This window comes from Uloborus diversus, chromosome 5 (genome assembly GCF_026930045.1).
Source record: "Uloborus diversus isolate 005 chromosome 5, Udiv.v.3.1, whole genome shotgun sequence".
Classification (NCBI taxonomy): domain Eukaryota; kingdom Metazoa; phylum Arthropoda; class Arachnida; order Araneae; family Uloboridae; genus Uloborus; species Uloborus diversus.
In genome coordinates this window covers 65,916,319-65,935,458 of record NC_072735.1, presented here as the reverse complement: position 1 = coordinate 65,935,458, position 19,140 = coordinate 65,916,319, and positions in this window count along the sequence as shown.

Genomic DNA, 19,140 nt, shown 5'->3' with positions numbered 1-19,140 from the left:
GTAAAAAAAAAAACGATTTTTGTGAACCACCGTACTCCGCAGCCCTGATTTTCCGTGAAGTGCAAATTTCACTAGTATTTTTCGTATAGTAGCATTGATATTGTGAGTTATTTAAACAGCTTTCGTGCTCTACTAGCATTAATTCCATACCTGATTGATGAATGGCGAAAACAGACAAATAAAGGGCTTCGCGCACAAGAGCTGGATTGCATGACGCAAAACATCAACCTGACATTCATTATCGCACTTCTGAAGCGTCCAATAGCTCGTTTCCATGAAATAAAAAATGAACTCTTCGTTCTAATTTCTTCAAACACTTCTGATGTAATTTTTTTTACTCAACATAAGAGAGAAAAAGAAGAACCACTTTTTTGATGAACATTCCATTACTAGAAAGTCGCCCGTCAAAGGTATGACGGGTGAAAATTGCTTCTACATTTGAACGAACCAATTGCCTGTTTGGTGATATTTTGATAGTTGAAATTTCAACCCTAACTCCAGTGAATGAAGCCTTAACTCCGTAGATAGAATTAATTGTTTTAACCACTTTTTACTTTCTTCACTCTCCTGAAATGATAGTCTTACCAGTAAAACAGTTAAGTGAGTGGATCCAGTTCATCCCGGTCAACAGAAAGCATGTCCCTGCATGTCAAACATTACCAAAACATAGTATCAAATTATTATGCCGTGGAGCGAGTTTCATTGTTGATGACGCCAGGACCGTTACTGGATCATTTGCTATTATATATATGAGGATACTGAAACTAAACAAACCTTTTTTCTTGAACCTTTTTTGAACTGACCTTAGTGCTTGAAAAGAAAATAATAAGAAATAACAACGTATGAGTGTACAAAACTTGCAGATTACAGCATACACGTGTTTCAGGATCACAAGGAACACTTTTGTCTATGCAAAATAAGAGAGTTCACTGATTTCTCATTCAAAGGGTAAAGTAATCCTGAAACACGAGTGTGCATACATCTGCAATATTTGACCAATTAAACAATATTATTTCTAATTGTTTTATTCCATAATACTGTTTAAAAAGACAAATGTAACTCGCTCTTTTTAAATGCATTATAACTTGATTCAACGGTGATAATATTTTACAAATGCGCTACTTGTTAACAACTTGATGCTTTAGTACATTTTTACTAAACGATGCAGAGAAATTTTGGCTCGAAAAATCATTGATTTATAGTTAACTCTTCTAAATTTAAAGACTATTTCTGCTGTTATTGCTTAGCGGTGACGTTTATTTCCCTTATGATTTTATTTCGCTCTTACTATATAATATAGTTTAAACCAACAGTAAGGAAAAGTTAGACGATCACGACAGGATAAGCTTTGTTATTCATTTCTACCTTACTATCTAATTGAAAGAGTCTAGGTGTAATAATATATTACTATAGGATGGAAAGAGGAGTTCTAGTAATAAATGCAAAACTTAAACGGTAGAACAGATTTTCTAGTAAAAAATTGGCGAGAAGATATTATCATTGCTCATCAAAAAATGGTATTTCAATTCCATTTACCTATTGCTAAACTGAGTTTTACGTAAAAACTTTCAAATTATTTATTTTATTTTTTTTTTTTAGGAGCAGATTTTTTTTCACAGCTTAAAAAAGTCAAGAAAAAAGGAGGAGCTAAATTTAAACGTTAATAAAGTTTTTAAGAACCGAAAAGTTGCTTTCATTTTAATGGAAAATAACTTTTATTTTAAGTGTAGAAAACCTTAACTTTTTACCAAATAATCAGTTTTCGATTGCCTGTAAAAATAATAATTATAATAATAATAATAATAATAATAATAAATAAAAAAAAAACATGTATAATAGCAATTTTTATGATATTGAAGATTATGAACAAAGAAGCATTAGAAACGCTTATTAATTTTTCTAAGTCATAAAGTATGTATTTTTTGATAACTGAAATCGTTTCACTAACTGTATTTATTTGCAAGGAAGAACGGGATTAATTGGAGGGGGAATGATATTATTTATAAAATGGTTGGAATAAACACACAAAAAATCCACTGTTTATGGAACACTTATTACGTTTTCGGTTACTCAGTTCAGCTCTAGTCCTTCCTCCCCCATTTGTTTTACTGTACTTCGCTCTAGCTGTAGTGTATTATTGATAAATTTTACTATAAATTCAAATTATTTCGTTTACCGCAGTCAAACCAGAGACCATTATTATTGTTATTATTAATATTATTTTACTTTACTTTTGTAGTAATTTTCAAGCAAGTACACAGCACCCGAAGCTAATTTACTGTACTAAGCATTTTTTAAACCTGTTTATGCTTTTATGCTTAATATTATGTTTCTCAAAATATACTGTAACTTTCCATACAGACTCTTCAAGTACTGGTATTAAGAAATCGCAGTTGGAAACGTGTGCAAACGGAAAAAGTGGAAAAAGAATGCGATGGAGTTTTGGGAGGGTGATGATCGCAAGCGGAGAGAGAGCGAGAGAAAACAAAAAGTACAATTCGTTCCGGAACAATTGGGCCGGAAAGGAACGCCATAGGAAGGGAGGTGGCTGGGGGAAAAAAAGTAAAATCGTGTTCCAATTTGCATTCGTCGCTGTTCCCACAGTCACGTGACATTCCAAAAGCGCGACAGGTGGGGAAGGGGTAGGATGGAAAAAATTCTTGAGGGGGAGGATGGCTGGCTGGATAAAAATAAGATAAACGTCTTAGATGGAAAGCAAGAGAGGGGAAGGGGGGGATCCTCTTTCTTGCTGCCTGTCCTTGTTTTTGTGTTCATTACATGAAAGAAGACCTCCCTTTTTCGTGCTTACACAACTCCTAAGCTAATCACCCAATCCTTCAACGAGTTGTAAGTACATCATGTTTCTACAAATAAATGCTCTCGTTTCATTCTTGGCTATTGGATCACAAATTGATGCCTCTTTTTGCACTGAATGAACAGTTGTGCTCGCAGAATTTCCGTCTTGACGTTCCGTTCTTGAATCCTCCGAATCTGGAAATGCACGGAAAAATACAGTTACGCAGTTATTTGGCATTATTATGCTCAGAAGAGGATCACAATGATACGAATTGGAAAGCGAAAAACTATAAGGATGGGTAGAGTGGTATCGTTTTCTGCTGGCGTAAGAATGTTTTCTCTATCTTTGACGATAATATTTTTTAGATTGTGTGCGGATTTTATTCATATTCGATAGATATTCAAATTGAAGCATTTTGCTTCCTTTTAATGATATGCTCAAAAAGCATATTAATTATATTTTACTGATTGTCAATAGTTTTTATTAGATTAAAATGCAAAAAATTTCAAATGCAATTGCAGTTTGAAAAACGTGTTCTTCTAGTCTATTTATTGAAAAGAGTCACTACGTAATGCATATACTGTCGACTGTTTAGGGGGTATATTGCGTAGCATAAAGACAAAAATATATTTTAAATAAAAACTAAGCAAAAAAATCTCCTTAAATCAAAATAATATTATTTTACAAAGCGAAATATTTTTTTTATCATGTAATAACTAGATTTTTGCTTGCGCAAAAAAACGGAAAACTTAAGTAGTGTAAAATGACAATTTAGCAAGCCCTGTCACCCACCCTTGACTTGTTTCTGTGAGATACTTAAGAGATTTAACCGAAACTAAATATTTAAGAAATACAATTGTATAAATCTTAAGTTAGGCACTTTTATCATTTGTGAAAAATTACTACTGCGTCCAGTTTTTGAGTTCAAGCAGAAAACAAAATGAAGACACAGAGTAGAAAAAGAAAACAAATCATTCATATTTTAATACCACTTCTTTCAGTCAGATTCACTCATAAGTATTAAATAGTTTTCTTTTTTTAATCAATAAATTAACCTTATAACAGCTTTATTATTAATATCTTTCGCATTAAAAATTTCGTTGTTTTCAAAACATAGTCCCGAATAAGAAGCTTTTTTTTCTTTCAAGGGCGAGGGGAGAGGGAGGTACAGATGATCTTGACTTTGAAATATTGCATTTAGCAAAATATTTTTGAATCTACAAGAGTGTTTTGCTTTGTTTTTCACATATTGTTATAACCAAAACGTTTTGAACAATGTGTTAGGTATTTTTTGCGATTATTAATTATCATGTACCGGCAAGAACCAATTTCAGAAGGAAAAGTGCCAAAATTTAATTCTTATTGCTGTTGTTGTATCCCTCAGCATTGAGAAAGGAGTGAGATATTGTCTCACTTGGAGGGTGGATTTTTAATAAAACAACACATAAAACTATTTTTTATTTACACATATGACTACACAATAAAGATTGAGAAAAGAACACCCAGGGCAAAGTACCTCTCCCATTCGGCTCCACATCTTCAAGTGAATCAAGTATTTATACATAAGTACAAGCGTAATCCATTGAAAGGTCTTATAAAAGACTTAACGAATCATGTCATTTTCCCAAATGGTAACATGTACGTAATTTTTTTTTCTTCTTGCCATAAATTTCTCCTATTATTAAAAAAATTATTCTTTTTTCTTAGTTATAAAATTTAATTTTTTTTAAATCTCTGCTAATAATAAAGCTGAAAGTCTGTCCGGATTTCTGTCTGGATCTCTGTGACGTGCAAAGTGCCTAGACCGTTCGGCCGATTTTCATGATATTTGGTACAAAGTTAGTTTGTCGCATTGAAGTGTGCACCTTGAAGCAATTTTTCGAAAATTCGATTTTGTTCTTTTTCTATTTCAATTTTAAGAACATTTTCCGGGGCAAAATTATCATAAGATGGACGAGTAAATTACGAAATTATCATGACGTGGAACCGTAACATGGGAAAAGCGAATGAACATAGCCAATTAGCGAGAAATTTACTATCCATTATTTGTAAATATACAGGCGAACCGAAAGACCTTTTAATTTTCTACTACGGGCAAAGTCGTGCAGGTGCCACTAATTGTTGAATAATCAAAAATCCTTATTTATGGTACGGGCACCTACAGTGGATATTGCACCAGAAGCGGATAACGTCTTCGAAAAGTAAAGATAATGGGTATTTTTTCCTATCTAGGTGGCCCCCTAAAAGTTAGCCCCGTGCTTTTTTTATTGGGACCACGTAGTTGTGGAAAAAGTCTTATTTACCTATATTTTTCCAAGACAATATTCGCTTCTCGTGCATATCCACCATAGGTGCACTTAACGTACACGTTAATGAGACGAGCAGACACACTAAACTGCCGATTTTTTTTCTTTTTTTTTTCGCACCCAATACAGCCCGTCTTTTTAAGTCACACCTTTTCCGTGGAAGTTTTAAGCAAGTGTTTGGGAGTTTCAAAGAATATTTTCTTCGGTATACAGTAATGAGAATTCATGACAAATAACTTTCATAGCTCTATTTTTACGTTTCAAAAGATGTTTCTCGCGACTCCAAATTATGTGGAGACAACTTTTGATAACTTTACAATCAAATGAGTTTTCGAAATCTAGCTCTATCCGCGAGAATAGTCCTACGGTTTCTGTATGAATGATCTTGAAATCTTTTTCGCTCGCGTCAAGAGACCTCATTGGTGGTCTTCATCGCTTTCTATTTTCCGCTGGGTTGCTAAACGTGAGCTTTTTTACTAAGTTTGTTCTGAACTTCAACAAGATGTTCGAGCCATCGCAGTCTACTGCATTTTAAAAAGCGAATAATGGCAAGTTTTCTGGAAGTCTGTGAAATTTCAAAGTTAAACAGATTTTTACAACTAATTTCTTCACGCAAATCAGTACCAAACATTTTTTGTAAGATATTCCGCTCAAAAATCAACAAACTCAAATGATTTATATTGAATATATATATATATATATATATTCAAATGATCAGATGATATGTTTGCAGGTCCAGCTTGTTGTAGTAACTTACAGTTTAATAATAAATCAAGCTCTTTTTTTTTCATCCACTTGGAATTGGAAAAATTGCTCTAAGTTCTTCGCAAAAAAATATCAATAATTTGTGTTCCAAGCTCTAGTCAAATACATACTGTAGGGTGGAAAGAAAGTTTTCTGGAAATTATGCTATCGATTTTACCTCGGAAAACCGAAAAAAAAATATGCTACTTATACTCGCAGAATAACGCAAAAGATACGTGAAACCCCCTAACTACCACGCCTCGAATCTACCCATCCATAAACGCTGTTTTCACACTCTCATATGGCGCATTAAACTGCGTCTAATTAGCCATTAGCCTTCCTTAATTGAACAGCGGTGTGTCCAGACGCGGTGGCACTTGAAAAGCTTGCGTCTGCTGTTATTACCGCCAGGCGGGTAAAAGCATTGATTGGGCAAGGGCATGTTTTGAAATTACGTGAGAAATCGGCATGTGCTGGTCTAGACGCACGGTCCGTCTGTCTAACGGGCTGGTTTATAACGCAGATACCCTGTCGAGTATGGATTACCGATACAGGCCCTTTTGTTTGTTGCCGATCTCGTGATCTCCGGAACAATGGGCTGAAATTAAGATATACGATCGTCAGTGGGTGGGAAAATAAGAGACTTTTTGCGTCTAATGGAGAGGGTAGCCATCGATGTTTTGCCTCTAATGAATGCCGAGTGGACAAATCGTCAATTTATGAAAATAGCAATAATAGTGCAATGGCAAAGCAGACATCTGAAACAGGGTATGATGTCCTTCATTTCGTTAGAATCTTAGTCCACAGCCGAGAAATGTGTCATGTAATGATATGTTTTTCAGCTGAGGCAGTGAGAAGCAAAGAGATGTAAGTGGACTTTTAAAGTTTTGAGCAAAACGCGTGCAAAAGTTTAAACCAAAAGTAGACTTTCTTTGGAAAGTTTTCCTAAATCGAACGTACACCTATGAGGATTAATAGTACCATATTAGCTACTACCACACAGATGAACGCTCCTTCTACCATGTGTACCAGCTATCTCCAAATTTTTAGTTTGAGCACTAATTCTGTATTGCATCTAGATCAGCTCTTAGCATGCGTTCCAGTTCCGCCTTATCAAACATTTTTCATAAAAATGCCGGTTTGTTAGGGCTAACTTTTAAAATTTTAAAAACGGTTTTAAAACTAACAATTACAGTAAAAGATAACCTGATGTTTAGAATGTTGCCTCTACTTAAATATATTTTTACATTCAAGAGACTTCATACATTCATTCGTTATTTATAGATTTTCATCTCGTTGAAGAAGGCCAAGTGCTTTTTTTTTTAATGATATAATATTGTTCAAGTGATAAATTTCTGATGCTAATTTTCTACGGCCAAATTCGTTACCTTGTTCAGGATTATGTCGAAAAGTTTCCTCCTAAACCCTCAATTCGTTGGTGAGTGAGCTCGAACTCGATTTGATAAAAAAAAATAATAATAATAATAAAAAATCAGTTGTCCTAACTGTTAATCTTGGAACGATCATTACCTAACTGATGTTTTAAACTTGGGATTCAAAGATTACTTCAATTTTAAGGAACATGTCACTGTCCGCGATTTCGATATGTTTACAGGCATGTGGTCAAAAATGTTATTTCATAGCTAGTGAGACAATGAATGATTTTAATATTTTAGAATAGGTTTATATGAATCTAATGAACTTTTTCGTCAGCGTAATTAATGAAAATATTTCTATGCACTAACTGTAATTGAAGCAAAAATGATATAATTATGACAATAAAATTCAGAATATGATTGATTTTTATAAGTTTAGTCCGGAAATATTCAGAAGAATATTTTCCTTGATTGACAAAGTTTGTTTTTCTATTTTTTATTGAACTACTCATCCACTTTCCTAATCAACTATTATATGCTCATCTTTAACAGACAGAAAGAATACTTACAATGTTTTCCTTCCTCCAATTCCTTGAGCCATCAAAAGTTAAGAAAAACACTTGTCTCTCCCAAATAAGTGTCGAGCAGTAGCATTATAAAAATGGTACTCAAGCTTCAAAAGCAATTATTCTAACAGCATTCTTCTCGGGGTACGCATTTCATCAACGTGGAACTAATTTATCCAGTTCTGGGAGACGAAATCCATGCCACGTGGAGATGACTGTAATATTAACACGACCGTATCTCATCGGAGACCAAGCCAGATGAAGATGGAGAGCGATGGTCGGAGAAGAAAAAACAAACTCCATGACAAACTCAAAATTTGCAAATAAATTAAAAATTAAAAGCCGGGGACTGTTTGAGAAGAAGAAACTCATCCGTCTCAGTTTCTTGAGATTACGAAAACCGTGGATTAAGTGAAGAGGATCGATTTTTGTTTTCACGAGATACTTTTTTTTCCACCTCCCCTTTTTAATCCCCTCAAGTCTTTGGAAAATAGGAATGACAACCTTGCTAAGAAATGTTTTTGTTTTGTCATTATTTCTCTATCCCCCCCTTTTTTTTACTTCCTTTTTCGTCTTTTTACTCTCCTCCTAGAAGAATTAGAGCAGAGTATTTCTCTTTGCTTTGGTTCTTGTTAAGACAAGAATAAAGATTACATTGTCTTAGCAACATTTTTCTGATGTTTTTAATGATTTTTTTCCTTCCCAGTCACAAAATCTGGACTTATCAAGCTGAGCCTCTTGATAAGGGAAGCTGGTAAAAATCGGTTTGCATACGAAGCAGTAGTCTTATTAGCTCAGATTATTTTTGATAGCACTGTTTAAGAAGGCATTTCCTTAGAGGTTTTTTGTCAAGTAATGTTCCAAAACCACAGTTTCATTTTAAAAAGATTTACCGGCAGTAAATCCGGTAAGATTTTCTCAAAGATTATTACAAGAATATCTAATGATAATAATTTTTGAATTCGTTTGAGAACACTTTTAAGTCGTCTGTTTCATTTGTTTTACTAGGCAAACTCGTAATTCGAAACATGTAAAAAATATATCTTTATTCATTGAAATTAATGTAAATGCATTTATTAAAAGTACTTAATCTTAAGATACTTATTACGACATTAAAACTGTTAACGTATCTTTAGCCATTTGTTATCACAACCGCCTCCTCGTAAATTTATCTGTAATATCAATAGGAGCAGTCTCATGATTATAATTCGAGGCAAAATTATTCTTAGTTTCGGATGCTTTTACTCATTTTAAAACTTTCATCGCCGGATTTATACATATAGCAAAATAAGATGTTTGTTTGTGTGGCCGGGGAATAGTAAGGAATATAGAAATGATATTCGGGATGCATATGCAGTTTTTGCCGACAATGAGCATCTCACACCTTGATGAGATAAATTGGTAAAATTGGTTTAAAAAATACCATAATAAAAAACATGTATTCAAGCTTTGAATTTTTACTCAGATTTTGCAAAAAAAAAAATAAATAAATAAATAAATAAATGAATGAATAAGAAAAAAGAAGAAAAAAAAAGGTTTTTATAATTACTTCTGGAATAATTTTGTTTTAAATCGTAAATACTTTGATAAACAGTTGTTGTTAGTTTCGAAAAATTATTAGGATAAACGCAACAAGATTTGAACTGAAAATTTGAGCATACAAGCAAGATTATTATAAAAAATAATTATGAAACTTTATTTTTCCATTGAGCTCTGATACTATAGCTAACCCTTACGGAGGAAAACATTCAAGAGTAAAATATGCGTGAGCTTGATTACTACGTGTACAAAAAATATACATATATATATTAATTTGAATTTTTGGCTTCTTGAATTCAAATTATGTTTTTCGCAATCACGAGCGTATGTGTGTATGAATGCGCGTGTGTGTTTGTGTAGGCGCTTGTGTGTGGGTGCGTGTTTGTGTATGTGTATGTATGCATGTGTGTGCGTGTTGTGTATGTAGTGCTGTGTGTGTACGTGCGTGTGTGTATAGGCATATGTGTTTGTGTCTGTGTGCAGGCATGAGTGTGTGTATGTGTGTGTAGGAGTGTGTGTTGGTGTCTGTGCGCAAGCATGAGCGTGTGTTTGTGTGTGTATGCGTGTGTGTGTGTGTGTGTGTGTGTGTGTGTGTGTGTGTGTGTGTGTGTGTGTGTGTGTGTGTGTGTGTGTGTGTGTGTGTGTGTGTGTGTGTAGGATATGGAAGCAACCTGGAGACTCTTTTCGCAAGAGGAGCAGCATCGTGAGGCCGGTAGACACGACGGTGGTGCTGGCAGAGGGAGATGGTGAGAAAATAAAATCATAGGAATTCAAAACAGTCAAATGAGAACAATAAGCAATCGTGATTGCTCAAAAATTGAATCATTTTCCTGTTTATCTAACAAATCAATCTAGATCCGTTAAAGTTCCTTATGTACAATAATCGGTCAGACTGACATCTGTTCAGAAACAAGGATGGAGAAACCTTAATAGTAGCATTTAAAATCGCATGTCAGGCGATTAAAAATGCAAGTAATTAAACTATTAAATGTTTGAAGCCTTTAATTGTCTGATGCAATGTTGAGCAGTTGCATGACACTCGATTTTTCTAAAACTTTCAATTAATTAGGCGATCAAGCAATAGCATTAGGCATCTTATGCTTACGACTCTTAAAAAAATGGAACAAAATATAATATCTTTGAAAAAAAGAGCAAGCGAAAGATGCTCTTTCTATCTACTTTAAATGTAGAACATGTTTAGTGCAGTTTTATTGCTCTAAGAAAAAATAGTTTGCTAGACATTTCATAAGTTCTCAGCTTTTATTTATTTATTTTTTTTACTGACAAATCTTGTATTGCCCATTTAATTAAATTTCTGATTACAGAAGCATCTTAATCAAACTATAGAAAAGTATATCACAACATTGAAATTTGAATTAAATTGATCAATGTTTTGAATCATTTACTTCAGCGGAAAAACAAATATATTTTCAGGTTTTAAATTTAATATTTTTAGTCCGTTAACCTCGTAAGAATTTTAGATTTAAAATGCTTGAAAATAAAAAGAAATTGAAATTAATTTTAAAGAGAAACATTCATGAGCAACAAAACACTGCAACATTAAAAAATAAGTTTATTATTTTGTAATTATCCATAAATAACAACAGAAACATTTTTTTAAAAATATTTCTATGAAATATTTCATAAGAATTGATATCTAAAAAGAACTCCTAAATAAAAGGCGCGAAAATATAGACAATTTTTGCCACGAAGAAACACATCTGCCTTTCAGATGTAGCTTTTTGCATGTTGAGTTGATATTTTCTTAGCTTCCCAGTCGGATCTTGAAGTTGCCGCTACAAGATGAAATGACGGAAAGTTGCTTGTGGGGAGATCCCACGTTTCCTAACGTCAGACAGAAATCTTCAGAAATCATGACAGACTGTGCAACGAATATTTTTAGGATTTCTGTTACACTGTCCCGAGCTTGTCTGCGTGAAAAGTTATTTCTAGGTATATGCGCGTGTGTGTGGCGAATTTGCGGATGTTTAAGGTATGGCATGCAAATTCGTTTTAGATAAAAGACTTTTATCACGGTATTTGTCATCCTGCAATTAATTTTAAAAGTATTATTAGTCTGAAGCTATAAGGGACGTTCATCTGGCATCACAGTTGAAGGGACCACTGCAAATACGATCTAAGCCCATTTTCTGACGAATTTTTTTGTTAATAAATCAATGATACAGCTCCGTGTTGTGAAAATATTGAAAAATAACTAACCCTTCAGAAAGAATTGGCATCCTCATTTGCAACGCATTTTTAACTTTTTGAGTTTAGTGTATTTGGTTGAACGTACAACTGTTATAAGTTTTGACTGGTCAACGTTTGACATATGTAACGAAAAACTTGATAAAAGTAGCGAGAGGAAGTTTTATTACACTCTGCACATTAATTTGTACCCGAACATTAGTTTGCTGATATATTTAAGTATAGAGAGAACTATATAGAGTGACGCATCTAATGTAATAAACATATCACATAATCATTAGTTCGTGATTACGTTTCGAACCTTTGTTTTAGGTTTGATTCATTCCTTTAATGACAAAAATGTTAATTTTAACTTATTTTTGTATTTAAATACTATTTTATCAAAAATTTCATTAAAAAATTTGTTTATGTTCGAAATTGTCGTGTTATTAGTGAGTAAACTTACAATTTTCGTTTATTTTTAAAAAAGTGCCCGCTTTTCCAATGGCCGAATCAATATTTTAGTAAAATTTTTATCTGCATGAACTTAAAAATAAGTACATTATTTGTACTTTTGCTTTTTATTATTGCTGGAAGAGAAGGAATTGTGGATTAAGTACATCATTTTCGTTCTTCTGAAAAATATTTTCTAATGAAAATTTAAGTACCCACATTAAAGCGATTCTGTAAACTTGTGTACTGCTAAGGAAATGTTTCTTTTAAGTTTCTGACGCGAATATGAAATTAAAAAATCTTCTTACTGGTGGAAATAAGAAAGATGTTCAAATAGAGAGTAAATAAACCATGTTTTTTTTTTTTTTTTTTTTTTTTAATGAGTACGAAAGTTACTGTACTGTTCGTAAGAATATATCGAAAGGGTTCCGTTATCCGCTCCATTTCAAAACTTAGTTTTGAAGGACAATTTGTTAAGTAAAGGAAATTATCTAATATTATCTAAATGTTTTTAAAGCTTTATTTTTTTTTCTTTAGTTTTCCTTCCTTTTAACTAAGTCAAAATACTATCGTGAAAATGCAATTTACAATAGATTTTAATTCTGTGAAAACACGTGCATAGTTACAAAACGAAAATTTTAAAAGAATAAGTATTCGGTGTGCTGAAACAGTGTTCAACTTAAACTAAAAATTACACTAAACTACATTAATTAGAATTCGCACAAAAGTCTTGAAAAAGAAAAGTGCAACATTCAGTTAAGACGAAAAAAAAAAAAAACATTAATATTTCAATTGAATTTTACGCCTATATGATATTGATATCACGGATTATTTTATGTGAATTATACGATTACGAGAAACTTAATATTGTCCTTCAAAAATAAAAATTAAGAAAACTGCTCCAGACTAAACACGAGCGGTTTCTTTCTTTTTTTTTTATAAAGTTTCAAAAACGAATGCATTTGATTTTTTGTGAAGGATGACACAGTTCACCACCTTCAAACAGATCTATTATCCTTTTTGCATTGCCTTTTCACTTGAGTATCTTAAACTAAAACATTGAATTCTACGGTCATTCATTTTATCTTTGGTGGAGTTCAAAGACGGAGCGCGAAAATCTCGAGAATGAAAAATCCTGTAAAGAGAAGGAAAATAGAAAAAAAAATCAAGAAAACTGAAGCATTTATCTTTCGGGTTCTGGAGAGCGAGTAGGAAAGAAGCAGAAGAGCAAAGAGAATCGTTTGCAATGATGTCTCCCACGAGATACCACGTAGGGAATAGGAGCAGGAGGAACGAGTAATAAAATATGAATGACGGGAAATGAGGAGACCTGATGGAAGCCGACCAATTACCAACTGAGGTCTGCTGGAGTCAACATGTGCAGAAGCTAAGGAGAAAGATTCCAAGCAGCCTCTGGGGAAAATTAAGACACCTGTTAATTCCGGCTATTATGGGTGAGATCCCTGAGGAAGGCCTGGAATGACCCTTTATCCCCTCACCCCCTTCCCCACGAGAGCAGGTTTGAGGAAGAGTGGGTAATGGGATTACAGGTGGGGCGGAAGGGGAATCCCAAATTGATTCGATTCCCCTTTTGGAATGGTCGAGGGAAAGAGAGGGGTAGTCCTGACTCCGATTATCGCTCCAGCATTTATCCAGCTGAATAAAATTGTGCCAAATGGGTAAAGGATATCGTTTGTATGTGTTTGCTTGCGGAAAATTCACTTGGGTATAGATATGACCTCTTGTTTGGGCGGCTGTAATTTAATGATTTTGGAATAGACCATCTGAAAAGATTTGACATCCGTCTGTCTTTTTATCGTCTTTTAACGCAGTTTTCTCGCTTTCTAACATATACTGATAAGTCATTTATAACCATAATGACCATTGATTGAAAAATTAACTAATACATGAAAGTAGTGCCCTCCCCCTTCCCGCACCGCTCCGTTTCTGCAAAACTCATAACGAAAAAGAAGTCAATCACTCTCATTCAATATCATTTCTATATCCCGTCATCAGTTTTTTCTACAGATCTTAAAAAATTAATTCCTGCATTGTGCAGAAATTTTTGTACTCCCAATATTATGTATCCCAAATCTCATTCTTGTTTTGTGCATTATAATAAGTATTTAATAACTTGAGTTTTTCCCCAAAGATTCCATTATACATTAATTTTACCATAGATATTTTTATTTTAGAAAGGCTCCACTAAAAATACATCTGAGGAAAAAATCATAAAATTGTGAATAAGGCCACCGTCACATCTGAGCATAACGTCTAAAGCTGCCTATATGCATTCATTCCGTGTTGAATAAGAAAAGTCTATTTACTATTCCTATCCTAAGTTTTAAGCTGAACAAATCCTTAAAATTATGAAGATGCTTTTTGTGATCATGTTGTAAGTTTCAACTTTAGACAAAATAAATCAGCACAGTGAAGCAATTAACTTCACAATTCAAAAAAATGATTAAAGCATAATTTACAAAAGTGGCGCCTTATCAGCTACTATTTATGTACGTGAAATTTGATTCATAAGAAAAATTTTGCGCCAAAAGCAAAATGAAGTACAATTCTGGGTTTTATAGCAAATTTAAAATGATTTATAGCCAAACTTTTGCTTAAAATATAGGAAATCTCTTGTGCAATAATGTACAAAAACCTTTGACTACTATCAGTTGATTTATTTGAAATCGCTTCACAGTCGATTACTTGATGAACCATCTCAAAGGACCACAATGATTTAGATTTCAATATTCATCAAACATTAATGACCTACGAAAGTTTTAAGAAATTAAACACAAAATATGCCTTATTTTTCATTAAATCCCACAGTAGGTGTTAGGAATAAAGGTTGAAAAAATAGAGCAAGTTTAATTACATTTTTTTTTTCAAACTAATCGGCAATTTATATCCAAGATTATCAATTGCTTTTCTTCAGCCTTCTTGAATGTTGGACACTGATGTTCCTAAAACTATGATTAAAAGAACACGTACTTAAAAGAATAAGAAGGCTCTTTTTTTTCCTCCACAACTTTGTGCCAATATTCCCCCCTAGAGGTTAAGTCATCAGAAGTTATTATGTCCCGCTGGGGATTTTTAATTGTCTATTGTCACTGCTTTACTTACTCTCTATAGCAGCTATGCACACAGAGATAAGGAACGTAGTCTGACGAAAAAAAATTTTTTTACTGACAAATTTTTTTTTCGCCTTGTTAAGTTTTTAACTTGGCGTGTTGAGGTTAGAAATTACACGCTTCATTACCAACTTCGTGGTTTAAAGAGACACGAAAGTGCTGGAAAAAATGGAATCCCGAGGAAAAAAAATAAAATGATGTAACTCTTTAAATGGGAGCAGGGGAAAAAACTGGGCAAAGGTGTAGCCACTTGATCTTAAATGACAAAGAACTTGAGATTATTTTTTGGAGGACAAAATCAGCCGTTAATTACTTTTTTTGGTTACTTAAGCCTTGTTGCCAACAAGATGTTTCCTAATTTAAAGCAGATGGCGGTTGAAGACGTGAATTTTAATCACAGCTGTAATTGATCTCAGCAGCTTGATGACTTTTCGCCAGGCTGAGACTAACCCTTCAAGATTTGCTCTGTGGTTTTAGATTCCATTAAAGTCAAGAAATTATTAACTGAGTTCTTTCAAAGAATTTATTTATTGGGGAAAATTTCATCTGGCCTCGTTAAAAACGAAAATTCCTTATAACATTCATCTACATCATACAGTTCCAGAAGCAGTGTAATTAAAAACATTAAAAAGCAATTAAACATTTTACTGCAAATATTAATTAATATTTTTATGTAAATAAATATTTGCCGTCATCGATAAAATAATAAGTAGAAGTTATTGAAGAATTCTTTCAAAGCTTATTTATGTTTTCTTACCACTGATTTTTATTATTACTGTCGTTATTATTATTATTATTATTATTTTCCCTTTAACAACATTTTTTATACATTTTCCGTAGTAATTTTTTCCGTATTCTTAATTAATTTTAAGATTCGATTATAGTTTGCATTTTATATTATGCAAGATTTTCATAAACTACTCACCAAGTTTGGAAGTATTGTATTGCACTAACGTACACCCTGCAAAGTTAGATGATTTATGAAAATATGAAAACGCTCTAAAAGTTTCAACTACAAATTATGATCATTTAATGATGGCGCCTTTAAAAACTGCGCATTTTGCTTATTGGTGATAACAGTGACACATTAAAAATAAAAAGAATAAAAAACAATATTGGATAAAATTAAGGTTTTGCGTATTACTAGTTTCAACTGATTTTTTCTCGAAAATTAGAGTTAAGGCAAAAGATTTGTGGTATTGTGCTTACAGGATGGTATTTCAATTCTTAAATAATATTGTATAGTTAAATTTTGACAAAATGTATTCTCAATTGTGAAATTTTGATTATGTATCGCTATTGATTATATATCGTTATTCGCCACCACGCACCAATTTTTCAGCTTTTTGCTAGCACACGGGTAAGAAAGAGTAATAAAGTCAGATCATAAAACAATAATTATTACATTTTCTTAAATTTTTGAGATGTGTCGATATGGTCACGGGTGAGCAGCATTACAATACCGAGCAAATTACAGTGTACAAAAGCAGTGATTTATTTCTGGCAGAAATAAAAGCCAAAGTTCATCGTGTGCAGTTATGAATTTTCGCTTAAAGCGGGTAGCTTTCCAAAAAACGCTCGAAAATTGTAGTTTTTGGATTTTAATCGCAACTATTTCGGTTTTATTGCCTAGCAGGATTCTTGAACTTCAAAATAAAATGTGAATTTTTTTATAATTTCAAACCCAATTTTTATTTATTATCAAACTTAACAAACATGTGAAAAACCCGCATTCCTCAGGAAAAACCTCAAAACAAAAGCCAGAATTCTATTTGTTCATATTCAAGAAAAAAATGGCAACAGATCTTCCTTCTCAATGATTTTCTTCACGCGACAAATTTTAATAAAAACCTTGTTCAGCAATGACCGTGATCAGCAATGAATTTCTGATAGAAGGCTTACCTGCATTTTAGCACGATATTAGTTAAAAACAGTTTAACTTAAGTTCTTATTACCTTGGAACATTGAAACTAATTTAATCTGATGCAGAAAAATCAGGGGTTTCCATGGATATTTTATTCTAATTTTTGCTAGCATTTTTCCACCCTCATATTATAAAAAAAACGCCATTTTCGGGTCCTAAATTTAAAATTTGAACGGTCTTGTTCTTTTTTTGCGTTCGAAACCCGCCATACGTTCCTCCTTGGGTGCTCAAGTGTTCCAAATTTGTGGTACTTAAACTGTGGAATTGTATAGGGAGCATACATGCACACACATATATACGTATATACACACGCATTGTATACACATAACTTCTATGTCTTATTTATATAGATATGCTTCTTAAAATATGCATATTTTTGTATTTAGTGAGTTACTGATGGTGAAAATTCAAATGAAAGCCGCGTAATACAGTGCAATACAAAAGTTGTTACATATTAACTCAGAAGATTTTTTAGCCCGAAATAATTAGAGAATCTACTTCAACGAAATTTACATAGGACGTATCATTGATCCTAAAGACTACCAATGATGTCCGATTCGTTTCCCCTTTATTAATTTTCACCTGCTAGTAAGAGTGACTTGTTCAATTCAGCAGCACGTTGGTTGTCATGAAAAAGTGCCAGAATTAGGTTCATGTTAAAAGATATTTTAAACTTAAGATTTCATTACGATTGAAAATACTTCGAAACGCAATCTACACCCTGAAAGATCAAGAAATACTTAGATAAAATGTCATGAACTTTGAAAGTTTATTGATTATTGAAAACCTACACTCAAGTTTTGTTACGTTAATAACTTTTCATTTTATTTAAGATGCGAGTAATACCTGCGAACGTAATCCAAAAACAGTACTTTTCGTCTAAAGAGGATTGTGGTTAGACCGAGAGGGACGGGTATACATTAAGTCGATTAAAGGGGACATAGACAAGGAGCCGGAGATGTGCGCTCCTAACCGGAGGCCTGGTGATCTCAAAAAGGATAAATACCCCAAGTGATACGTGAAATACACCGCCAGCTCAGTCAATTGAAGCCGATGACTGCAATTTCGTGCTTATAAGCACTCATCAGCCCGGCATAGGAGTGACTGAACTGGAGGTGGAAAACCTCTTAAGGAAGCCTAGAGTGCCAAACAAACTGATAGCTAATGCAGAATCAGCACTGACCAGACGAGTGACCGAAACAATGGTTTGGTTCAACTCGATCTCAACTCTGGTCAGTGCTGATTCTGTTTACTGAACTTACTTACTGAGTAACTTACTGAATATACCTGCCTTGCCTTCAATATTCGAGTTGAACCGAACCATTGTTTCGGTCACTCGTCTGGTCAGTGCTAATTCTGCATTAGCTACCAGTTTGTTTGGCACTCTAGGCTTCCTTAAGAGGTGTTCCACCTCCAGCTCAGTCACTCCTATGCCGGGCTGATGAATGCTATTAAGCACGAAACTGCAGTCCTCGGCTGGAAATGACTGAGCTGGCGGTGTATTTCACGTATTTCTGCCTTGGCCCTGGCAATAGGGTGGCAACTTACTGAATACCCCAAGTGATGTAGTGCTAAAGAAATTGAATTAAAACAGACTTTAAAAGGGGGGGGGGATGGCGAAGTAAAGACTGCAACTGTGTCTCAAGGAAAATTAAACGAATTTTAAAGGTTTTGTTTATATAATGCTCATAGCTGCAGTGAAAAAGATAATTGTTTAAAAAGGTCAGTTATATTTCTAGAAAGAGCAATTAAGTAGTCGAATTTTGTCATAGTTTCGCAGTTGCTTAATTGAAATGGGGCAACTGGTTTGTCTTGTCACCCAGAGCTTTAGCTCTTTTTTTATGCAATCACGATTGCTTATTATTTTCGTCTAGCTGCTGAATCGCACTCTATCCTTTTTGAGATCCACTAGGCTTCCATGCGCGAACCCTCATCTAGGTGGAGGCAGGAGTGGCCACCTCCGTCTCCTTGTCTATGTCTCCTTTAATCGACTTTATTTATACCCGACCCTCTCGGTCTAACCACAATCCTCTTTAGACAACAACAGCATTCAGCACAAAACGTTCAGCATCCATTAAACCACATCCAGCATCCAGCCCTTGGCATTATTTTGGATT